Here is a 27,590-nt window from a genome sequence, read left to right as displayed (position 1 = left end):
AGTTGAATAATAAAAGTAGCAATTTAAAATATACATAAATCAAAGTAAAAGTCAATCTTCCTCTTAATAAATTCCCTTCAACACTGAAAATCTGAACGCTGTCAGACAACTCATTGATCAGTAATTGCTCTAAATCGAACTATTCGAAATTAATTAACACTTTCATTAAAATTTCAAACTTGCATCTAAACAATCTAAACTTAATATATCTACATTAATATACTGAAGTTGACTATACGAAGCATTCTTTAATAACTGAATGGAAAACAGTTTAACAATCTGCATCACAACTCATTCATTGCATTCAGAAAAACACATCAGGGCTGAAAACTTCATGCCAATCAGAAATGAAATTTCCTAGTTATCGAATAGATTCCAAGCAACTTCATGTTTCATAAACTAATTTTGTACATAAAGAAATTAACCAACTCACAAACTAAACTTGATGAGTACTATCATGACCATAAACTGTATCAGCCACTAAATATAGAAGGCATTTAAAAGAGGTATACTGAAATATATTTAACGTTATATAATGGAATTAAAAATCTCACACTATCTTACATTTAAAATTGGTAGACGTGGAGCCACACCTTGAATTTCTCTCTCTGCCGTCGTCGAGTGTCAACGCATTTTTTGAGAATTTTTAGCCATGTAGTAGAAAATTTTGAAAGTAATTGGAGCCATTCCAGGATGCTGGGAATGGTTCCCATAAATTTGATCATAAAGCACCTGCACTTGCCGGTTATTTCAACAATCTTGCAAAAAAATTCCTTACTTGGCTGTGAAAATTTGATACCGATCAGATGAGTCCTTGTGTTATGAAAGAAATAAAATTGAAATGCTGGTGAAAGAACAGCATTTCAACCTTCTTAAACATTCCTCTTTGGGGATACCTAATAATATAATAAGTTTTTTTTTTCACCACACCAGCCGTATCCCAACAAGGCAGTGTGGCCTAATAAAAAGCGAAAGTTATTCTTTTTAAATTTAGTAATTTATACAGGAGAAGGGGTTACTAGCCCCTTGCTTCATTACCCCCACAAATAGTGTCTTGCTAGGAGCACCTCTGGGAAGCAATGCCATTGACAATTCTCAGGAAGAAATTGGAAGAGTTAAGGAGAATGGAACAACGAATAGGCAATCTGGACACCCACGATGCCTTGTACCTTCTCACAAAGTGCTTGAGTCTGCCCAGGTTGACATATTTCCTAAGATGTGCACCTTCATATGATAACCCTATACTACACGAATATGACAGTATTCTGAGGCAGATTTTTACGAAAGTACTTAACCTTACTCTAGAAGACGGGCAGTGGAACCAAGCTACACTTCCAGTCAGACTAGGAGGCATTGGTGTCCGCAAGTAATCACAGATTGCGTTACCTGCTTTTCTGTCCTGGTGTATTGCATCCAGAGAGCTTGTAGCAGCGATTCTCCCTGAACATCTTAGGGACAAGATTGGAGTCCAGGACCAAAAATTCATTGACGGAGCAATGATCTGGGATAATCTAACGGGCTCTGAAACCAGACCTGCTCCCCCCAACAACTACAAACAATCGCACTGGGATGGTCCAATAGTGGAAAATATAGCCTCAACAATGCTTCAGAGTGTGCCAGGGAAGGATAGAGCCCGCCTCCTGGCAGTGAGAGCCCCTCATGCTGGGGACTTTCTGTTGGCTGTTCCCAACTCCAGCCTTGGCACACGCCTCGACCCACAGACCATCCGCATCGGTGTTGCCCTTCGACTTGCCGCCCCTATTCTCGCCGAACACAGGTGTATTTGTGGCAGTGGAGCAGCAGACCGATTCGGGTACCATGGTCTTGTGTGCCGTAAATCCGAGGGAAAGATTGCAAGACATGAGGAGGTTAATAACATTATCAAAAGGAGCCTCACAACAGCTAGATGCCCAGCAGTAAGGGAGCCACCCCAACTATGCAGATCTGATGGCAGCCAGAAGCGTCCAAATGGTATCACCCTTCAAGCCTGGACAGATGGGAAGCAGGTGGTGTGGGACTATACATGTGCATCTACCTTGGCTGATACCTATCTCTAATACACCAAGGAGGAAGGAGGGGCAGCTGCCAGCTTCAGGGAGTCCCAAAAGTCTAGAAAATATGGAGAACTTGCCCATCATTATTTGTTTGTTCCCATAGGCTCAGAGACCCTTGGTTCATGGGGAAAGAGTGCATCTAAATTCCTTAAGGAGCTGGGAAAAAGACTCATCAGGGTAACTAGGGATCCCAGGGCAGCTAGTTTTCTGTTCCAGCGGCTCAGTGCGGCTGTTCAAAGGGGTAATGCCTGCTTTATTTTGGGCACACGCCCTAGCTCTGAGGAGCTGGATGAGATTTTCGCCTTATAATCGGTGATACACACGTAACAACATGTATCTCTTAAATCTTCTGTACCATATTATGTAATAAAATATTCGTATTGGTAAAAAATATATATATCAAAAGAAGGGGTGGTAGGGGAAGTGGAATATTCAAACGGCTTCAGGAAGAAATCCAAATATTCTTCCTTGAAGCCTTTTTATCCACTTCTCCGAGGCTATGGGTCCCACAATTTACACCAGAGGTGGACCCCACTTTATATATATGTATATATATATATATATATATATATATATAATATATATATATATATATATATATATATATATATATATATATATATATATATATATATATTTATTTATTTATTTATTTATTTATTTATTTATATATATAGGATGGGGTCCACCTTTGGTAGCCTCGGAGAAGTGGATAAACAGGCATGTATAGTGTGACCTAAATGTAAGTAAAAGTAACAAAATATACTTGGTATCCAGTGTGTATCATAACAACTGACTTTAACAATTCGATAAGAATTAAATGAGCTAGATTTATTTCGGTCGCCCAGCGATCCGAGAACGCTATCCCCTTAATAAATAACCCCCGACCCCTGCTCATCAATGCATGTGAAAGGAATAGTGCAGACGATAGATTAAGTTTTTAATGCAGTTAAACATTAGCAGTGAAATTCTATAGCAACTCGGAAGAGGTAGTCACATGTCGTCACACACTGAAGACACTATGTCTCAGTATTTTTTTCAATAAAAGTGGCAAACAAGGACTTACACAGCTCAAACGTGTGTCAAACATTCCATTAAGCAACAAATTTGAAGCTAAGCTGAAGAGGCATTCACTTTATATCTCACAGACCAATATCCTAGTATGTACTAGTACATTAATGTGACAAGAAGCTGCTTAGAATTACCCTTAATCTGCGTTGAATAGCGAGGTCAGTAGGATAAAGTGCTCAGAAATTATTGGATGAAAACCAATATTGAAATTTAAAGCCAACACCTGTTAATATAACAATGATATACAATACAGTCTAGTAGTTAGGTAAGACACATTTGTGATAATTAAGTAACTTTATGCCGAACCGTTTCCCTGACACAGTAAACTTCTTCAGTCGATTACACCTCCATTTCTGCTGTCTCCGCTCTATTTGACGGAAGAAGCCTACTGTGTAGACGGAACTTTTCTGAAACCTACATTTGCAAAAAACAGTCGAGACTTTTCTCTCAGTAAGAATGGCGCACGTTTAACTTTTAAGTACGCATGTCAGTAATTAAGTAATGTTTAATTAAGTTTTTGGTATTAAAACACGCTTATTTTAACAGTTACGTAGAGAGCAAAGGAATACTTATAGGTAAATAGAATTACGCTACGTAGATGTAACCTGGGATAATCCAGTCAAATCACAGACTGTGGCAAGTCTCTGATCAGAAGAGATGTTTTCCATTTATTTCACGGAAATCAATTTGAATAATAAAATTTATAATTTAAACTTCAACTAAAACTAAAGTAAAGCTTCCTTTGGGGGAAAACGCATCAGCACTAAAAGTTTAAAGCGAACAATAAGATGCATTCTCCAATTATTGGGCAAAACACAACACAATTTGCCTTACCAGCGCTAAACAAGTAGGGGTCATAAAGCTCCTATGGAATGGGAGGCTTTCAGAGGGTAGGATAAGTTAAATTTCTTGATAAAAAAGTCACTCATCAAAATCAAGGCAAAATTATGCAATAAAATAAATAAAGGCACAATACCGTGACTAGAACAATACACAAATAATTCGGTTCGAATTGTACCATTTGTAACACAGGGTAGAGAGAGGAAGGTAGCCTGAATATATACGAGAGGTGGAGGGACTGGTGTAGTATAACGAGAGGTGGAGGGACTGGTGTAGTATAACGAGAGGTGGAGGGACGGGTTTAGTATAACGAGAGGTGGAGGGACTGGTGTAGTATAACGAGAGGTGGAGGGACGGGTTTAGTATAACGAGAGGTGGAGGGACTGGTGTAGTATAACGAGAGGTGGAGGGACGGGTTTAGTATAACGAGAGGTGGAGGGACTGGTGTAGTATAACGAGAGGTGGAGGGACGGGTGTAGTATAACGAGAGGTGGAGGGACTGGTGTAGTATAACGAGAGGTGGAGGGACGGGTTTAGTATAACGAGAGGTGGAGGGACTGGTGTAGTATAACGAGAGGTGGAGGGACGGGTTTAGTATAACGAGAGGTGGAGGGACGGGTTTAGTATAACGAGAGGTGGAGGGACTGGTGTAGTATAACGAGAGGTGGAGGGACGGGTTTAGTATAACGAGAGGTGGAGGGACTGGTGTAGTATAACGAGAGGTGGAGGGACGGGTGTAGTATAACGAGAGGTGGAGGGACGGGTGTAGTATAACGAGAGATGGAGGGACGGGTGTAGTATAACGAGAGGTGGAGGGACTGGTGTAGTATAACGAGAGGTGGAGGGACGGGTTTAGTATAACGAGAGGTGGAGGGACTGGTGTAGTATAACGAGAGGTGGAGGGACGGGTGTAGTATAACGAGAGGTGGAGGGACGGGTGTAGTATAACGAGAGATGGAGGGACGGGTGTAGTATAACGAGAGGTGGAGGGACTGGTTTAGTATAACGAGAGGTGGAGGGACGGGTGTAGTATAACGAGAGGTGGAGGGACTGGTGTAGTATAACGAGAGGTGGAGGGACGGGTGTAGTATAACGAGAGGTGGAGGGACGGGTGTAGTATAACGAGAGATGGAGGGACGGGTGTAGTATAACGAGAGGTGGAGGGACTGGTTTAGTATAACGAGAGGTGGAGGGACGGGTGTAGTATAACGAGAGGTGGAGGGACTGGTGTAGTATAACGAGAGGTGGAGGGACGAGTGTAGTATAACGAGAGGTGGAGGGACGGGTGTAGTATAACGAGAGATGGAGGGACGGGTGTAGTATAACGAGAGGTGGAGGGACTGGTTTAGTATAACGAGAGGTGGAGGGACGGGTGTAGTATAACGAGAGGTGGAGGGGCTGGTTTAGTATAACGAGAGGTGGAGGGGCTGGTGTAGTATAACGAGAGGTGGAGGGACGGGTGTAGTATAACGAGAGGTGGAGGGGCTGGTTTAGTATAACGAGAGGTGGAGGGGCTGGTGTAGTATAACGAGAGGTGGAGGGGCTGGTGTAGTATAACGAGAGGTGGAGAGACGGGTGTAGTATAACGAGAGGTGGAGGGGCTGGTTTAGTATAACGAGAGGTGGAGGGACGGGTGTAGTATAACGAAAGGTGGAGGGACGGGTGTAGTATAACGAGAGGTGGAGGGACGGGTGTAGTACAACGAGAGGTGGAGGGACGGGTGTAGTATAACGAGAGGTGGAGGGACGGGTGTAGTATAACGAGAGGTGGAGGGACGGGTGTAGTATAACGAGAGGTGGAGGGGCTGGTGTAGTATAACGAGAGGTGGAGGGGCTGGTGTAGTATAACGAAAGGTGGAGGGACGGGTGTAGTATAACGAGAGGTGGAGGGGCTGGTTTAGTATAACGAGAGGTGGAGGGGCTGGTGTAGTATAACGAGAGGTGGAGGGACGGGTGTAGTATAACGAGAGGTGGAGGGGCTGGTTTAGTATAACGAGAGGTGGAGGGGCTGGTGTAGTATAACGAGAGGTGGAGGGACGGGTGTAGTATAACGAGAGGTGGAGGGACGGGTGTAGTATAACGAGAGGTGGAGGGACGGGTGTAGTATAACGAGAGGTGGAGGGACTGGTGTAGTATAACGAGAGGTGGAGGGACTGGTGTAGTATAACGAGAGGTGGAGGGACGGGTGTAGTATAACGAGAGGTGGAGGGACGGGTGTAGTATAACGAGAGGTGGAGGGACGGGTGTAGTATAACGAGAGGTGGAGGGACTGGTTTAGTATAACGAGAGGTGGAGGGACGGGTGTAGTATAACGAGAGGTGGAGGGACGGGTGTAGTATAACGAGAGGTGGAGGGACGGGTGTAGTATAACGAGAGGTGGAGGGGCTGGTTTAGTATAACGAGAGGTGGAGGGGTTGGTGTAGTATAACGAGAGGTGGAGGGGCTGGTGTAGTATAATAAGAGGTGGAGGGGCTGGTGTAGTATAACGAGAGGTGGAGGGGATGGTGTAGTATAACGAGAGGTGGAGGGGCTGGTGTAGTATAACGAGAGGTGGAGGGGCTGGTGTAGTATAACGAGAGGTGGAGGGACTGGTGTAGTATAACGAGAGGTGGAGGGACGGGTGTAGTATAACGAGAGGTGGAGGGACGGGTGTAGTATAACGAGAGGTGGAGGGACGGGTGTAGTATAACGAGAGGTGGAGGGACGGGTGTAGTATAACGAGAGGTGGAGGGGCTGGTGTAGTATAACGAGAGGTGGAGGGGCTGGTTTAGTATAACGAGAGGTGGAGGGGCTGGTGTAGTATAACGAGAGGTGGAGGGGCTGGTGTAGTATAACGAGAGGTGGAGGGGCTGGTTTAATATAACGAGAGGTGGAGCGGCTGGTGTAGTATAACGAGAGGTGGAGGGGCTGGTGTAGTATAACGAGAGGTGGAGGGGCTGGTGTAGTATAACGAGAGGTGGAGGGGATGGTGTAGTATAACGAGAGGTGGAGGGACTGGTGTAGTATAACGAGAGGTGGAGGGGCTGGTGTAGTATAACGAGAGGTGGAGGGGATGGTGTAGTATAACGAGAGGTGGAGGGACGGGTGTAGTATAACGAGAGGTGGAGGGACGGGTGTAGTATAACGAGAGGTGGAGGGGCTGGTGTAGTATAACGAGAGGTGGAGGGGCTGGTGTAGTATAACGAGAGGTGGAGGGACGGGTGTAGTATAACGAGAGGTGGAGGGGCTGGTATAGTATAACGAGAGGTGGAGGGACGGGTGTAGTATAACGAGAGGTGGGAATAGTATTACAGTGAAAGTAGTGGTATTAGTTTTAGTAACAGTTTAGTAACAGTAGTAGTAAAACAAAAGTGGTCTAACAGTGTATGATTGTTGACGTATTCGTGCTGGATTTGATATCTTTCCACGAATTTCACTCTTCTCTACTTTTAGTGCATTATTTAGTATCTTTCCAGCACTTCCATTCTTCTCTTATTTTAGTGCAATATTTAGCACCTTTCCAGCACTTCCATTCTTTTCTTCTTTTAGTACATTATTTAGCATCTTTCCAGCACTTCCATTTTTCTTTTCTTTTAGTACATTATTTAGCGTCTTTCCAGCACTTCCATTCTTCTCTTCTTTTAGTGCATTATATAGCCAGAGGTATAAGTTTCATAATTTCTGTTGCAGTTTCTTTCAATTTGAAACAATCCTCTTTTGGAGCTACACTGACTGAAAAAGAAGGCAATAAGGTTCGATTTAAGAAAGGAAGGATAGGTCCAGTTCTTTGGATCAAAAACACTTATCGGCATCAAGGCACCTCTCCTCAGGTTACTGCGGGGCAGACTTCAACACACATCCCTGGTTTTAAATAACACCACCACATTTAATTCATATGTCGCAACTCATCCAGGTTTTTAATACCATTGTACATCCTGGGTTTATATAAATCTGCTACAATGTTTGACTCAATTAACATTATTAATGTACGTGTATGTGTGTGTGCTCACCTATATGTGGTTGCTGGTGTCAATTCACTAGCCGCTATAAGTCACTCTCTCTCCATTCTTTAGGGCCTTATTATACCTCCTCTTACAGCTGTGTGTGGTACCTGCCTCCACTACCTCATTTTCAAGTCTGTTCAACTTCCTGACGACTCTATGACTGACGAATTAATTCCCAACATCCCTGTGACTCATCTGAGTCTTCAACTTCCAATTGTGACCCCATGTTGCTGTGTCGCATCTCTGGAATATTCTATCTCTGTCCACCCTATCGATTCCTCTATTTTATATGTCGTTATCATGTGTCCTCTGTCCCTCCTGTCCTCCAGTGTCGTCGTGTGTGTGTGTGCGTCTGTGTTTGTGTGTGTGTGTGTGTGTGTGTGTGTGTGTGTGTGTGTGTGTGTGTGTGTGTGTGTGTGTGTGTGTGTGTGTGTGTGTATTTCCTTGTCCGTGTGCGCCCGTAAGTGTGTGAGAGCGAGTGTGTGCAAGTGCTCGCTCACTCCCTGCAAAAGAGAGCACTGGTCATCTGAGAGAGGATGAGACAGACAGGTTCGAGTTGTATTTACACTCTCCTGTTGCTGTTGGAGCAGTGCTAACAAGGTGTTTGTCCAGCCCAAACTAACTCTGCACTCTAACAAGGCATTGTTTGTCTAGTTGCTGCTCCGCGGCCACGAGTGCAATCCAGGGTCGTCGTGCGTCAAACTACTGCATCTGACTGTCAGACAACAGCAAGTGACTGCCAAAGAACGGCAAGAGACTATCGAACAACAGAAAGCAACTGTTAAGCAACAGAAAGTGAATGTCAAACGATAGAAAGTAACTGATAGAGAGCAGCAAGTAACCGTCAAACACCAGCAAGAGGCTGTCAAAGAACGGTAACTATCAAAGTATAATAAAGACTCTCTTATGCTAACAAGTAACTGTCAAACGTTATTCACTCAAACGCAAATAACTTTCACAGAGCGGCAAGTGACTTTCAAATAACAAGGAAAAAAAAAGGCAAAGGGCTGTCAAACAATAGTAAGAAACCCTTAACCATCAGAAAATGACTATTAAACAACAGCAAATGACTGCTCAACACCAGCAAATAAATGTCAAAAAACAGCATGTGAATGTCAAAGAGCAATTGCTAAATAGTAGTAAGTGACATCTCAAAACCATCAAGTAACTGCCAAACGACAGTAAGGGACTGTCAAAAACAACAAGGGGCTATCAGATGACAGAAGTGACTGTGAAACAACAGCAAGTAAGTGTCAAGCAACAAATAGCTGTCAAGCAACAGTAAGAGACTGTTAAACAACAGGAAGAGTCTCACACAAAGCAAAAGACTGTCAGACAACGGCAAGTGGTTGTCAAATAACAAATAGCTCTCAAATAACAGCAGCATTATGCTGCTACGTCGGAATTCCCGTATTTTTGATTCTGTGTGATGAGTGAAGAAAAGCTCCTGCGATCGGCCATTTTTCAACTTTTGAAAAGTCTTCGAAATGGCATACTTTTATTTTATCGTATCGCATTATTTCCTCATTCATGCTGGTGAGGGGCTTTTGATCCAAGGGCCTGGACTTATCTTCCCCTTGACTGAATCAAATTTGAATACTTCCCATTCCACAGGCGCTATAAGATCCCTGCAGGTTTGGACTCTGAAAATAAATGGTATAAAATACCGACACAATGTAAACATAAACACATATGCAGTTTAATGTGATCCTTTATTGACAACGTTTCGCCCACACAGTGGGCTTTTTCAAGTCACAAACAGATCTACCTGGGGTGGAAGGTACGGGAGTATTTATAGTCGGGTTCAGAATGTTGAGGTCAGGTGGAGAATGCTTCATCTGATGATCTACCGGGTGGGGTTATAGAGTCTTGAGTAGCTTGGCAGGGGTATTGGACAAGTTGTGAGTAGACCTTCTGCAGTGTTCTATGTTCTTATGTGGGATAGCGATGAAGAAGTTTTTTGGCGAGTGGTTCAGCTATGTTATAGAAGCCATTGTTCTGGTTGAAATTGTTGTTTATAGAGATAAGCGATGATTCCAGGATTCTTCGGTATTGAGTGTTGTCTTTTGTGGCGATAAGTCTTGAGTTTCTGTAGTTAATTAAATGGTTGTGTGAATTGCGATGTTGTACACAGGCATTCCTTCTATCGTCAGTCCTGCTTGCGTACTTGTGTTCTGAAATACGTGTTTGGAGGTCTCTTGATGTTTCGCCCACGTATAATATTATTGTTGCAATCATTACAAGGGATTATGTATATCCCTGCAGAGGATGGAAGCTTGTCCTGTCTACTACTGGTGATGTCCTTGATGGTCGTGGTTGTGGAGGTAGTTACTTGGAATGATGTATTGGAAAAGATGTTGGAAACATGTTTGGCAATGGAGTTGGTGGGGAGGACTATGTATCTCTTCTCGGCAGTGTCTTCTCTGGGTGTTGAAGATGTTTAATGCCCGCCGTCTGCAGTCTCTGATGAAGTGACGAGGATAGTGGAGTTTAGAAAATACTTGTTCAATTATAGTGCATTCTTCCTCAAGGAACTCATTGCCGCAGATTCTGAGTGCGCGCAGGAAGAAGCCTGTAATTACACCACGTTAATTTTGGTATCGTGGTGAGAGTAGAAGTGGAGATCATTTTGGTTGGTTGGTTTTCGATAGACTTTAAAACGAAGTTCATGGTCAGTTTTGCAGAGAAGAACATCAAGGAAAGGAAGAGTGTTGTCGACTTCTTCTTCAAGTGTGAACTGGATTGAGGGCTCGACCTGGCTGAGCTTGTCTTGGAGAGCTTGAACGTTGAAGCGCCTGGGAGTTATGAGGAGAATGTCGTCAACATAACGGAGCCAGGTGACAGTCGAAGGAATAATGGTGGAGAAACGCTCGGCTTCCAGATGTTCACAAAACCATTTAATTAACTACAGAAACTCAAGACTTATCGCCACAAAAGACAACACTCAATACCGAAGAATCATGGAATCATCGCTTATCTCTATAACCAACAATTTCAACCAGAACAACGGCTTCTATAACATAGCTGAACCACTCGCCAAGAAACTTCTTCATCGCTATCCCACATAAGAACATAGAACACTGCAGAAGGTCTACTCACAACTTGTCCAATACCCCTGTCAAGCTACTCAAGACTCTATAACCCCACCCGGTAGATCATCAGATGCAGCATTCTCCACCTGACCTCAACATTCTGAACCCGGCTATAAATACTCCCGTACCTTCCACCCCAGGTAGATCTGTTTGTGACTTGAAAAAGTCCACTGTGTGGGCGAAACGTTGTCAATAAAGGATCACATTAAACTGCATATGTGTTTATGTTTCCAGGTTTGTACTCTTCTCTGATTAAAATTTTAGCAATTGTGAAAGGTATCAGTTTTCAATGGTAGATAAAATAGATGAATAATTTCTTGGGCTTAAATTGTGTAGGCACAAACTTTCTTGGATTCTTTGCAATAACTGGAAAATACATTTTCGAATGTCATTTAAAAATTAATACAACCATGAAAGTCCATCTTTGCTAACTCACAAATTAACATTTGTTAAAGGTGGGTTTCATATTGGGGAAGCAAAATTGTTACTATTAAACGCATTCAAAATTAGCTGCTTAAAAGCGCAGGTAGCAGGAGGCAGTGTAAGAGCTTCTCTCCACGTTGAGCAAAAGCAATTTCAGAGAACTAGGAAAGACAAAAAATTAAAATGCAAGCTTTTAGTCCCTTACAGAAAGCGTTGTAATCCAGGTCGGATTGTTCGTGAACCTTTAAACCGCGGAGACCCAAACGGGTATTAGTCCGTCACTGGGCTGATCCCGTGAGCCAGCCTGAAGTAGCTCGACTTAAGGTTGACTGCCTGTTTGGTCTCTTCACTTTCCAAATAAATATTTTTTTTTTAGCAGTCAAACTCAATTAAATTTGGCGTGACTGTAGAGCACATTGCAAAATGTCAATCGCAGGCACCAGTACTCACAAAAATTCAGGATGCAGCTGCAGTGCTGAAACCAATTCAGCAAGGCTGTGAGGCAGCTGCATCCTGATTTAATATCCTCACTGTAACCATGGCAACCAGACCCCAGGGGGAGTTGCCAGCAGCAGTGGCAAGCTCTGATTCTTCCACTCTTTTTTTTCTTACTACTAAGAGCGATGCGCCTACAATGGAGGGGCGTGATGGCCTAAGGGACACCACAAACAAACAGATCTGGTAATCTCAGATAAGAGCTTCTGAAACATCACAGTGCTCAACTGAGCAATTGATTTATGTGTTACAGTCTTAAACATGTGAAAATCACCTGCTCAACTGTAGGGATTACATAGCAGCTATGTACAAGTCTGACATTTGAAAATTTAAAGATTTCTTTCCTGTTGCACTTCAGGAAGGTCGATGTTAGTGTCTGGATGTCAAGGTGGCCGTTTGTCCTTTACAGTTTCTAAGGTCAATGGTATCCTCACTAGTAATAATCCTAAATGCATCAGTAGTATTTCCGTCTACGATTTTCTTGCTAATTTGGACTCGGATATTTGAGGTTTCAGATGCAACTGTGAAGCTGAAGCCAGTTCAGGAAGACAGTGAGATTGTGATAGCTTTTGTTTAGAACAAACTGGTAAGTCACTTCAAACCAAAATTTAGCAACATAAATATACAATAACTACTAGACAAGAATCCAGTGCTGTGTTCATTCTTGTGAGGGATGCAAGCCATTGGAATAAAGACACAGAATTACTTTTATGTACTTCTACAGGTCATTAAAATATTTTGGAATCATTACTTATTAAGAATGATGCACAACATATTTCATATTTGAGTTTTGGTATCCCTAAACTTGACAGTTTTATAGTTGAGAAAATTATTCATAATCTTAAAAGTAAAAATACTTGTCAAAACAAATGCAGAGTGTGTTCTGTCATAAGAGCAACTTGTCTTAAATATATATATATATATATATATATATATATATATATATATATATATATATATATATATATATATATATATATGTGTGTGTGTGTGTGTGTGTGTGTGTGTGTGTGTGTGTGTATGTGTGTGTGTGTGTAGAATTGGTCAATTTGCAAGAATTCATTTAAAATTAAGTTCTTTCTAAAATTTTCTGTTATATAGATATATATTTTTTCATTTCTGTTAATTTAAAAAATAATAATTTTGTACCAAAAGAACCTTAGAAAATTTATCTAACCTTATTAAAACAAAAGCAATTTAATTTAGCCTAATCCAACTAAATATATTTTAGATAAGTTTATAATAATTTAATAATAAACAAACACAATGAAATATATTTTTTTCGATAAGTTCAGAATGACTTGCAAAATTATTCCATACACAAATTTTTGCTTGCCTTATTCTGCAAGAAGACAGTTGCTATTGAAGTCAAAATCGTAAGTTTTATATATTCGTCACGACATATATATATATATATATATATATATATATATTTTTATTTTTTATTATCACACCGGCCGATTCCCACCAAGGCAGGGTGGCCCGAAAAAGAAAAACTTTCACCATCATTCACTCCATCACTGTCTTGCCAGAAGGGTGCTTTACACTACAGTTTTTAAACTGCAACATTAACACCCCTCCTTCAGAGTGCAGGCACTGTACTTCCCATCTCCAGGACTCAAGTCCGGCCTGCCGGTTTCCCTGAATCCCTTCATAAATGTTACTTTGCTCACACTCCAACAGCACGTCAAGTATTAAAAACCATTTGTCTCCATTCACTCCTATCAAACACGCTCACGCATGCCTGCTGGAAGTCCAAGCCCCTCGCACACAAAACCTCCTTTACCCCCTCCCTCCAACCCTTCCTAGGCCGACCCCTACCCCGCCTTCCTTCCACTACAGACTGATACACTCTTGAAGTCATTCTGTTTCGCTCCATTCTCTCTACATGTCCGAACCACCTCAACAACCCTTCCTCAGCCCTCTGGACAACAGTTTTGGTAATCCCGCACCTCCTCCTAACTTCCAAACTACGAATTCTCTGCATTATATTCACACCACACATTGCCCTCAGACATGACATCTCCACTGCCTCCAGCCTTCTCCTCGCTGCAACATTCATCACCCACGCTTCACACCCATATAAGAGCGTTGGTAAAACTATACTCTCATACATTCCCCTCTTTGCCTCCAAGGACAAAGTTCTTTGTCTCCACAGACTCCTAAGTGCACCACTCACTCTTTTTCCCTCATCAATTCTATGATTCACCTCATCTTTCATAGACCCATCCGCTGACACGTCCACTCCCAAATATCTGAATACGTTCACCTCCTCCATACTCTCTCCCTCCAATCTGATATTCAATCTTTCATCACCTAATCTTTTTGTTATCCTCATAACCTTACTCTTTCCTGTATTCACCTTTAATTTTCTTCTTTTGCACACCCTACCAAATTCATCCACCAATCTCTGCAACTTCTCTTCAGAATCTCCCAAGAGCACAGTGTCATCAGCAAAGAGCAGCTGTGACAACTCCCACTTTGTGTGTGATTCTTTATCTTTTAACTCCACGCCTCTTGCCAAGACCCTCGCATTTACTTCTCTTACAACCCCATCTATAAATATATTAAACAACCACGGTGACATCACACATCCTTGTCTAAGGCCTACTTTTACTGGGAAAAAATTTCCCTCTTTCCTACATACTCTAACTTGAGCCTCACTATCCTCGTAAAAACTCTTCACTGCTTTCAGTAACCTACCTCCTACACCATACACTTGCAACATCTGCCACATTGCCCCCCTATCCACCCTGTCATACGCCTTTTCCAAATCCATAAATGCCACAAAGACCTCTTTAGCCTTATCTAAATACTGTTCACTTATATGTTTCACTGTAAACACCTGGTCCACACACCCCCTACCTTTCCTAAAGCCTCCTTGTTCATCTGCTATCCTATTCTCCGTCTTACTCTTAATTCTTTCAATTATAACTCTACCATACACTTTACCAGGTACACTCAACAGACTTATCCCCCTATAATTTTTGCACTCTCTTTTATCCCCTTTGCCTTTATACAAAGGAACTATGCATGCTCTCTGCCAATCCCTAGGTACCTTACCCTCTTCCATACATTTATTAAATAATTGCACCAACCACTCCAAAACTATATCCCCACCTGCTTTTAACATTTCTATCTTTATCCCATCAATCCCGGCTGCCTTACCCCCTTTCATTTTACCTACTGCCTCACGAACTTCCCCCACACTCACAACTGGCTCTTCCTCACTCCTACAAGATGTTATTCCTCCTTGCCCTATACACGAAATCACAGCTTCCCTATCTTCATCAACATTTAACAATTCCTCAAAATATTCCTTCCATCTTCCCAATACCTCTAACTCTCCATTTAATAACTCTCCTCTCCTATTTTTAACTGACAAATCCATTTGTTCTCTAGGCTTTCTTAACTTGTTAATCTCACTCCAAAACTTTTTCTTATTTTCAACAAAATTTGTTGATAACATCTCACCCACTCTCTCATTTGCTCTCTTTTTACATTGCTTCACCACTCTCTTAACTTCTCTCTTTTTCTCCATATACTCTTCCCTCCTTGCATCACTTCTACTTTGTAAAAACTTCTCATATGCTAACTTTTTCTCCCTTACTACTCTCTTTACATCATCATTCCACCAATCGCTCCTCTTCCCTCCTGCACCCACTTTCCTGTAACCACAAACTTCTGCTGAACACTCTAACACTACATTTTTAAACCTACCCCATACCTCTTCGACCCCATTGCCTATGCTCTCATTAGCCCATCTATCCTCCAATAGCTGTTTATATCTTACCCTAACTGCCTCCTCTTTTAGTTTATAAACCTTCACCTCTCTCTTCCCTGATGCTTCTATTCTCCTTGTATCCCATCTACCTTTTACTCTCAGTGTAGCTACAACTAGAAAGTGATCTGATATATCTGTGGCCCCTCTATAAACATGTACATCCTGAAGTCTACTCAACAGTCTTTTATCTACCAATACATAATCCAACAAACTACTGTCATTTCGCCCTACATCATATCGTGTATACTTATTTATCCTCTTTTTCTTAAAATATGTATTACCTATAACTAAACCCCTTTCTATACAAAGTTCAATCAAAGGGCTCCCATTATCATTTACACCTGGCACCCCAAACTTACCTACCACACCCTCTCTAAAAGTTTCTCCTACTTTAGCATTCAAGTCCCCTACCACAATTACTCTCTCACTTGGTTCAAAGGCTCCTATACATTCACTTAACATCTCCCAAAATCTCTCTCTCTCCTCTGCATTCCTCTCTTCTCCAGGTGCATACACACTTATTATGACCCACTTCTCGCATCCAACCTTTACTTTAATCCACATAATTCTTGAATTTACACATTCATATTCTCTTTTCTCCTTCCATAACTGATCATTTAACATTACTGCTACCCCTTCCTTTGCTCTAACTCTCTCAGATACTCCAGATTTAATCCCATTTATTTCCCCCCACTGAAACTCTCCTACCCCCTTCAGCTTTGTTTCGCTTAGGGCCAGGACATCCAACTTCTTTTCATTCATAACATCAGCAATCATCTGTTTCTTGTCATCCGCACTACATCCACGCACATTTAAGCAACCCAGTTTTATAAAGTTTTTCTTCTTCTCTTTTTTAGTAATTGTATACAGGAGAAGGGGTTACTAGCCCATTGCTCCCGGCATTTTAGTCGCCTCATACGACACGCATGGCTTACGGAGGAAAGATTCTTTTCCACTTCCCCATGGACAATAGAAGAAATAAAAAAGAACAAGAGCTATTTAGAAAAAGGAGAAAAACCTAGATGTATGTATATATATATATGCATGTGCGTGTCTGTGAAGTGTGACCAAAGTGTAAGTAGGAGTAGCAAGATATCCCTGTTATCTTAGCGTGTTTATGAGACAGAAAAAGAAACCAGCAATCCTACCATCATGCAAAACAGTTACAGGTTTTTGTTTCACAGTCATCTGGCAGGACGGTAGTACTTCCCTGGGTGGTTGCTGTCTACCAACCTACTATATATATATATATATATATATATATATATATATATATATACATAAATATATATATATATATATATATATAGATATATATATAGATATGTCGTGCCGAATATGTAAAACTGGTCAATTAGCAAGAACTCATTTAAAATTAAGTCCTTTCTATAATTTTCTGTTATACGTTTAAAGATATATTTTTTTCATTAATGTTAATGTAAAAATTTTTAATTTTGCACCAAACGAATCTTAGAAAACTTACCTAACCTTATTATAACAAGAGCAATTTATTTTTGCCTAACCCAACCAAATATATTTTAGATTTGTTTACAGTAATTTAATACTAAATAAACACAGTGAAATATATATTTTTCGTTAGGTTTAGAATGATTTTGACGAAATTATTGCATACACAAATTTTCACTTGTCCTATATGGCAAGATGAACGTTGCTATTTAAGCCAAGATCGCAAATTCTGCCTATTCGGCACGACATATATATATATATATATATATATATATATATATATATATATATATATATATATATATATATATATATATATATATATATATATATTTTTGTCGTGCCGAATAGGCAGAATTTGCGACCTTGGCTTAAATAGCAAAGCTCATCTTGCCATATAGGACAAGTGAAAATTTGTGTATGCAATAATTTCGCCAGAATCATTCTGAACCTAACGAGAAAAATATATTTGATTGTGTTTGTTTAGTACTAAATTATTGTAAACGTATTTAAAATATATTTAGTTGGGATTGGCTAAAATAAATTGCTCTTGTTATAATAAGGTTAGGTAAGTTTTCTAAGATTCTTTTGGTGCAAAATTAAAAACTTTTACATTAACATCAATGAAAAAAAAATATCTTTAAACGTATAAGAGAAAATTTCAGAAAGGACTTAATTTTAAATGAGTTCTTGCTAATTGACCAGTTTTACATATTCGGCACGACATAAATATATATATATATATATATATATATAAATATATATATATATATATATATATATATATATATGTCGTGCCGAATAGGCAGAACTTGCGATCTTGGCTTAAATAGCAACGCTCATCTTGCCATATAGGACAAGCGAAAATTTGTGTATGCAATGATTTCGCCAAAATCATTCTGAACCTAACGAAAAAAATATATTTCACTGTGTTTGTTTAGTATTAAATTACTGTAAACAAATCTAAAATATATTTAGTTGGGTTAGGCTAAAATAAATTGTTCTTGTTATAATAAGGTTAGGTAAGTTTTCTAAGATTCTTTTAGAGCAAAATTAAAAATTTTTACCTTAACATTAATGAAAAAAATATATCTTTAAGCGCATAAGAGAAAATTTTAGAAAGGACTTAATTTTAAATGAGTTCTTGCTAATTGACCAGTTTTACATATTCGGCACGACATATATATATATATATATATATGTCGTGCCGAATAGGCAGAACTTGCGATTTTGGCTTAAATAGCAACGCTCATCTTGCCATATAAGACAAGTGAAAATTTGTGTATGCAATAATTTCGCCAAAGTCATTCTGAACCTAACGAAAAAAATATAGTTCAGTGTGTTTGTTTATTATTAAATTATTGTAAACGTATCTAAAATATATTTAGTTGGGTTAGGCTAAAATAAATTGTTCTTCTTATAATAAGGTTAGGTAAGTTTTCTAAGTCCCTTTTGGTGCAAAATTAAAATTTTTTACATCAACATTAATGAAAAAAATATTTCTTTAAACGTATAAGAGAATTTTTTTAGAAAGAACTTAATTTTGAATGAGTTATTGCTAATTGACCAGTTTTACATATTCGGCACGACATATATATATACCCCCGGTTAACGATATTTTTTCATTCCAGAAGTATATGTTCAGGTACCAGTACTGACCGAATTTGTTCCCATAAGGAATATTGTGAAGTAGATTATTCCATTTCAGACCCCCAAACATACACGTACAAACGCACTTACATAAATACACTTACATAATTGGTCGCATTCGGAGGTGATCGTTATGCGGGGGCCCACTATATATATATATATATATATATATATATATATATATATATATATATATATATATATATATATATATATATATATATATTTATATATATATATGCAATAAGATCACAGTAAACAGGTGATTTTGGAATATGCAAAACAACCACTCTGAAAAAATAGAGAAATTCCAAGCGCTTTCGTGACTACTCACATTATCAAGGAACCAGTTCCTTGATAATGTGAGTAGTCACGAAAGCGCTTGGAATTTCTCTGTTTTTTCAGAGTGGTTGTTTTGCATATATATATATATATATATATATATATATATATATATATATATATATATATATATATATATATATATATATATATATATATATATATATATATATATATATATATATATATATATATATATATATATATATATGTCGTGCCGAATATGTAAAACTGGTCAATTTGCAAGAACTCATTTAAAATAAAATCCTTTCTAAAATTTTCTCTTATACGTTTAAAGATATATTTTTTTGATTAATGTTAATGTAAGAAATTTTAATTTTGCACCAAAAGGAACTTAGAAAACTTACCTAACCTTATTATAACAAGAACAATTTATTTTAGCCTAACCCAGCTAAATTTATTTTAGATTTGTTTACAATAATTTAATACTAAACAAACACAGTGAAATATATTTTTTTCATTAGGTTCAGAATGATATTGGCGAAATTATTGCATACACAAATTTTCACCTGTCCTATATGGCAAGATGAGCGTTGCTATTTAAGCCAAGATCGCAAGTTCTGCCTATTCGGCACGACATATATATATATATATATATATATATATATATATATATATATATATATATATATATATATATATATATATGCTAATTAACCACAGGGATGGGGTGTTGATTGTTAGCTCGAGGCCTCTTTTGTATTGCAATGCAACCTGCTTTTAAGTAGGTCAGTGAAATAAAGCTTTCCATTCCTCTAGTTATTTTCTTATTATAATACGCCATTTGTTGCCATATAGTGTTGTACTAGTCTCTTACTATCTTTACATTAATTTGTATGACATGCTAGTCGGCATTAGAAATATTTATCTGAAGTGTGACTCTTGTCTTCCATATCCTTTGAAAATTGGAGTAAAATTTGTTGCCTCTTAGGTGTCTGAGGATTTGTCTTTTTGTTTTCAATGATTAGTTGTTTATGATTCTAATGGTTCATATCGTAACAGAAAATGAAGGAGCATTCTCTCCACTTCCTCAGTTGTTATTGCCAAGTCCCCTCTCTCCACTAAATTGCTAGTTTCACCTTTTTGTTTTTGTAGTAAGTTGTCGTCAGTTTTTTGTACCAATGAGAAGACTGTGATTAGTTCTTCTCACATTACGTCATTTATCTTGTGTAGCTTGCCTTACCTCATCTGGTTTGTTGTGTGTGTGTGTACTCATCTATATGCAACTGCAGTGGTCGAATCACAGATCCTGACTGTATGTGTGTACGCTAAGTTGTCTTAGTGTATTTGTAATTAGCTAATTGGCTTAAAGCTTTTCGAGTACACGAGGTTCATTAAGACTGCTTGTTAGCTTGTTACAAGTAGAAACAGTCAAGAAGACTTCCGTCCCCGAAAGAGGCATTAAAGTAAACTTTAAGTGTATATACATTAAGAGATACACACCTTTGGGTATTACATATTTTTTTGTTTATGAACAGTCTCTAGCCTGTATATGTCTTGCGCAGTTCTAGCACTTTCCGTTAGGGAAACAATGACCTACGTCGCAAAAGGTGAACTTTTTCTTGCCAAACTCTGAAGTTTTCTCGAAAAGTTTCGAAAATCTCGAATCTCTGACGCGACTTGAAGACCTAATTACCAACTGCAGGATATTTATTGCCAGCTCTGCATTGTATCATGAGTCCTTTTACAAGTGAAAGGTGAGTTAAGTTGGATGCTGAGTTCGCTAAAAAAGTTTTATTTTTTTCAGTAAGAGGATGGTAGAGCATGGAGCGAGAGAGAAAGAAAAAAAATACAACGAAAAATATATCTTATTTCGAATTTAAGACTGCGGCTACCGACCCCAGGTATACAATAAACACAAGGCAATTTTTTGGAAAGTTTTAGATGCAAGCCAAAGCAGAAACTCTGTTTTCCATTTCAAGTTACTATTACTCAGCACAGTATTTTCAGTGTTTGGCTCGCGTGCAGTCAACACAAGTTTAGGAAGCGTGTCTATCTTGCTAAACAGGCGCAGGATCAAACCTTCACTATTAATAACTCTGAATGAACAACACTGGGATAACGTTCCTCAGACATACATTCTATTTGCACAGTCTCTAATTTATAGTTATTATTTAAAAAAAAAAAAACAAAGAAAAGGTCTCGGATAATTCGGAAAAAAATAGCTGAACTTATGAGGAACAGAGTAAATCAATTACAGATTTAGGCAACCCCCGCAGCGCTTAGATATAATTGAATATATATAACGAGGCTTACACTCTCTCCAGGACAGGGTAAATCCCTAGATACTTCCGGTGATTATGCAAATTTAGCCACTCGGTGCACCCTACGTTGCCATAATACGAGTAATTACCAGGTTCCCACACTCATTCATTAGTAAAACTCTCTCCCCTTCCCCTTATACCCAGGATTATATTGTCACAGCTGCACCTTCTCACCTAAGATTATTTTATGGCAATAGCAACACTTTTACCAGCACTTTGGAATTACGTAGACACGCCCACATCTTCTGTTCGCATCATCATTATCGTAATAGATTGGTTTATTGTACAAAAAGAGCAGTAAGCCGATACGTTGTAAATCTAAGACAGATTGCTTGCTTGGCATACGTAACTCTGATACTGAATAAAGCCTGTGGTACGACTTTCTGCAGTCTTAGTCATCAACATCAAACGAGCACTGCAGATCAACCATATCATTATCACATGTGATCATCGACATCATTAATACACCTGATTCTAAATATCACACTAGCACAGCTGATCAACATAACATAGCACATTATTATCTCAAACACCGATAACCATCAATATTGCACTAACAGAGCTGATCATCATCATCACACTAGTGCAGCTGATGATCAACATCACATGAACACAGCTAATCATCAACATCACATCAACCTAACTCATCAACGTAGCTCATCATCATCACGCTAACACTGGAATTTTTATTAATAAATATTTTTTAACACCTACTGAATTGAAAGATCATAGACATTAGTGCAGTATGCAAATTAAATCTGTTACGCATTATACGAGGGTGTATCAAATAACAAGGTGATGATGCTGATGATGATGATGATGATGATAAAAATAATAAACTTTTCTTCTTCCTCTTTTTATTATTATTATTATTATTATTATTATTATTATAATTAATATTATTAATACAAATAAATATTATTTTGCAGACCCTTTAGTAGTCGGGAGATATTAAGTCTAATAATTATTAATTCCAACAGCATTACTTGCAAAAATGACTAATACTTTAAATAATGATGTGAAAATAATGATGATAATAATAACAAATATAATTAAAAATAACAAGCTGATGCATCTTAACTTTAACAACAAAACAGCGGATTATTGTGATATTTCCTTCAATACATTGAGTTAAGAAGCATTTATCTCAGTGACATCACAACTACACACCAGCTGACCATCACTCGTGGTAATGAACAGGGATAAAATCACCTTTCTAAGAAATTGTATCAAGATGGCATTAGGCAGGACGTGAAACTATAGGATCAGATAAATACTTGGATAGGGAAATTCTTTAGTATATATCACCTTACAGGAAAACACCAAGTAAGAATTTAGCTTCCAGTTGGCTATGATTAATTATGAAATTTGAAGATTTTCAGTCGTACTCAACTTTAAAAATTAATGAATTTAGAAATATAGTAAAAAAAAAATTAGAGGAAATGGAAAAAGAGAGAAATGGAAAAATAATAAAATTCACGTTGTTGTTTAGATAAACGACAAAGATTTTTCAATAGCGTTAATGCATCTTTTGTGTACCAAAATTGCTAGGCTACCGCGATCCATCACCTTCCTCTGTGAAAGCATATTGTGAGGCAATTCTTAGGACCGACACAATGATCTATAACGCAGATCTACAGGACTATCATGGATATTTACTAAACTACTACGAGTTTTATATTGATCCTGTTTTCTAATAACCTAGAGCTAGGAAGAATAGAGGTGTCCCTAATATTAAGTTGCCCTAAATGAACTTCAGGACACTCAAGGGGCAGAAGAGCTGCAGCTCCAACATTCTCGTGAGATGAATTATCAGTAAGTAAAAGATATTGAGGAGGTGGAGATCAACACCCTCAAGAGGTCCATTAAGGGTAGCTCAGCACTCTCAAGTCTAGTGCATTCAGGTTAACAATAACAATCTTAATCAATCTCAGTCAATATCTATCACAATCAGTCTCAAAATCAATCAATATTTATCACAATCAGTCTCAAAGTCAATCAATATCTGTCACAATCAGTCTCAATCAAAATCAGTCAATATCTATCTGAATAACTCTAAATCAATATCTGTCTCCATCAAACTCAATATCCATCTCAAGCAATCTCAATCACTCTCAAGCACCTTGAAAATCCAAGGAGCTGTAATTCAATACCCTAAAGAGGCACTAGAGCTGTAGAAAAACACTCTAGTTATCCAGGAGCTGGAACTTAGCCAAACCGAATACTACAGCCCTGAGATTTTATGAGGAGTTAAGCAAATGTTAAGAGACTTTTTGAATTGAGTGAGAAAACAATTGCTGTGAAGACTTTAAATGCTAGAGTTGGAGAAAGTGTGGTAGACAGTATAATAGGTAAGACTGGAATGCCAGGGTAAATAATAATGGAGGTTTCTGCCACCATAGAATTTTGGTAATAATCAACACAAGTTAAAGGAAAAAGGTGATTAACAAAAATACCAAACAAAATATAGGGCCTAAAGACAGCAGTTTGGTAAATTTTGTATTAGATAAATAATTAAAGATAATACTTCTTTATGTACATGTTTTTACAGGGGCAAGGGGGATACGCTATATCATTTTTATTGGTAGATACAATGAGTGTAAGATGTAGATAAAGTACAAGGAGAATATTACCAGTGGGTAACTGGGAAGTTTAAAATGAATGAACTGAAGGTGATTATTACTTGCTAAAAACAATAAGAAACAAGTGGGCTAGAGTGTAAAGGAAATGGAGAGGGGATGTAGAAGTATGAAGACGAATTTAAAATGCAGTGTTAGAATGTACAGAAGTTTGTTGATATAGGAGGGTGAGTGCGGGTTGGAAGAAAAATTAATGGTGGAACGAAGAGATAGTAAGGGGTGTAAGGAAGAAACAGTCAGCATATGAGAAATTTTTACAAAGAAGAAAAGGTATTTTGAAGGCGGATTATATGGAGAAGCAATGAGATTTAAAAATAAAATATGAGTGGAGATGAAATGTAAAAGGAAAGCCAATAAGATAGTTGGTACAGCTTTATTAACAAACTTTGCTTAGAACAAGAAAAAGCTTTGGAGGAAGAATAATAAGTTAAGAAAGCTTAAAGAATAAATGGATTTATCAGGTAAAAACAAAAGAAGAGAGATGTTTGGCGAGGAGGTGGAGGCACTGGGAAGAGAAGCACTGATTTCATATGTTGGCAGTGAGGTATTGCAGGACTGAGAATGAGCTATATATAAGAGTGTGGTACGTGCTTGAGGTAGTTGATAGAATGAAAGGTAAAAATAAAACAAGATGAGATTAAGAGATGAATGTTAAAAGCAGGTAGAGATATAGTTTTGGAGTGGTTGGTGTGTTTGTTCAGTATATGCATGAAAACGGAAGCTGTTTAACGATTAGAAAAAAGTATGCATAGTTCCACGAACAAGTTGTTTTTAAGCAAATAATTACACTGGCCGAGCCTCGAATCCTCGACCTTTAATACACCGCCCGGATAGCCTGTTGAAACTCGAGACGCCGTAATCCACTGAACCACAAATCGCTCATACAGCAGACTTCCAGTAGCACTGGACGTCACTCCTGTTGCGGAGACATGCGTGGTTGTGGCATTCTAAGGACTAATTTCATTCTCCACTCGTTTGGAATACCAGTTACACAAACAGTTCACATATTAATGCATCCACGAATAAGTGGTTTGTAAGCAAATAACTGCACTGGCCGAGCCTCGTATTAAAGATCGAGGGTTCAAGGCTCGGCCAGTGTAGTTATTTGTTTAAAAACCTCTTGTTCGTGGATGCATTAATACGTAAACTGCTTATGTAACTGGTATTCCAAACGAGTGGAGAATGAAATTAGTCTTTAGAATGCCACACCCGCAACAGGAGTGACGTCCAGTGCTACTGGAAGTCTGTTGTATGAGAGATTTGTGGTTCAGTGGATTACGGCGTCTATATATATATATATATATATTTTTTTTTATTTTTTTTTATTATCACACCGGCCGATTCCCACCAAGGCAGGGTGGCCCGAAAAAGAAAAACTTTCACCATCATTCACTCCATCACTGTCTTGCCAGAAGGGTGCTTTACACTACAGTTTTTAAACTGCAACATTAACACCCCTCCTTCAGAGTGCAGGCACTGTACTTCCCATCTCCAGGACTCAAGTCCGGCCTGCCGGTTTCCCTGAATCCCTTCATAAATGTTACTTTGCTCACACTCCAACAGCACGTCAAGTATTAAAAACCATTTGTCTCCATTCACTCCTATCAAACACGCTCACGCATGCCTGCTGGAAGTCCAAGCCCCTCGCACACAAAACCTCCTTTACCCCCTCCCTCCAACCCTTCCTAGGCCGACCCCTACCCCGCCTTCCTTCCACTACAGACTGATACACTCTTGAAGTCATTCTGTTTCGCTCCATTCTCTCTACATGTCCGAACCACCTCAACAACCCTTCCTCAGCCCTCTGGACAACAGTTTTGGTAATCCCGCACCTCCTCCTAACTTCCAAACTACGAATTCTCTGCATTATATTCACACCACACATTGCCCTCAGACATGACATCTCCACTGCCTCCAGCCTTCTCCTCGCTGCAACATTCATCACCCACGCTTCACACCCATATAAGAGCGTTGGTAAAACTATACTCTCATACATTCCCCTCTTTGCCTCCAAGGACAAAGTTCTTTGTCTCCACAGACTCCTAAGTGCACCACTCACTCTTTTTCCCTCATCAATTCTATGATTCACCTCATCTTTCATAGACCCATCCGCTGACACGTCCACTCCCAAATATCTGAATACGTTCACCTCCTCCATACTCTCTCCCTCCAATCTGATATTCAATCTTTCATCACCTAATCTTTTTGTTATCCTCATAACCTTACTCTTTCCTGTATTCACCTTTAATTTTCTTCTTTTGCACACCCTACCAAATTCATCCACCAATCTCTGCAACTTCTCTTCAGAATCTCCCAAGAGCACAGTGTCATCGGCAAAGAGCAGCTGTGACAACTCCCACTTTGTGTGTGATTCTTTATCTTTTAACTCCACGCCTCTTGCCAAGACCCTCGCATTTACTTCTCTTACAACCCCATCTATAAATATATTAAACAACCACGGTGACATCACACATCCTTGTCTAAGGCCTACTTTTACTGGGAAAAAATTTCCCTCTTTCCTACATACTCTAACTTGAGCCTCACTATCCTCGTAAAAACTCTTCACTGCTTTCAGTAACCTACCTCCTACACCATACACTTGCAACATCTGCCACATTGCCCCCCTATCCACCCTGTCATACGCCTTTTCCAAATCCATAAATGCCACAAAGACCTCTTTAGCCTTATCTAAATACTGTTCACTTATATGTTTCACTGTAAACACCTGGTCCACACACCCCCTACCTTTCCTAAAGCCTCCTTGTTCATCTGCTATCCTATTCTCCGTCTTACTCTTAATTCTTTCAATTATAACTCTACCATACACTTTACCAGGTACACTCAACAGACTTATCCCCCTATAATTTTTGCACTCTCTTTTATCCCCTTTGCCTTTATACAAAGGAACTATGCATGCTCTCTGCCAATCCCTAGGTACCTTACCCTCTTCCATACATTTATTAAATAATTGCACCAACCACTCCAAAACTATATCCCCACTTGCTTTTAACATTTCTATCTTTATCCCATCAATCCCGGCTGCCTTACCCCCTTTCATTTTACCTACTGCCTCACGAACTTCCCCCACACTCACAACTGGCTCTTCCTCACTCCTACAAGATGTTATTCCTCCTTGCCCTATACACGAAATCACAGCTTCCCTATCTTCATCAACATTTAACAATTCCTCAAAATATTCCTTCCATCTTCCCAATACCTCTACCTCTCCATTTAATAACTCTCCTCTCCTATTTTTAACTGACAAATCCATTTGTTCTCTAGGCTTTCTTAACTTGTTAATCTCACTCCAAAACTTTTTCTTATTTTCAACAAAATTTGTTGATAACATCTCACCCACTCTCTCATTTGCTCTCTTTTTACATTGCTTCACCACTCTCTTAACTTCTCTCTTTTTCTCCATATACTCTTCCCTCCTTGCATCACTTCTACTTTGTAAAAACTTCTC

Source organism: Cherax quadricarinatus, chromosome 19, assembly GCF_038502225.1.
Source record: "Cherax quadricarinatus isolate ZL_2023a chromosome 19, ASM3850222v1, whole genome shotgun sequence".
NCBI classification, from domain to species: Eukaryota; Metazoa; Arthropoda; class Malacostraca; order Decapoda; family Parastacidae; genus Cherax; species Cherax quadricarinatus.
This window is presented reverse-complemented; position numbering follows the sequence as displayed.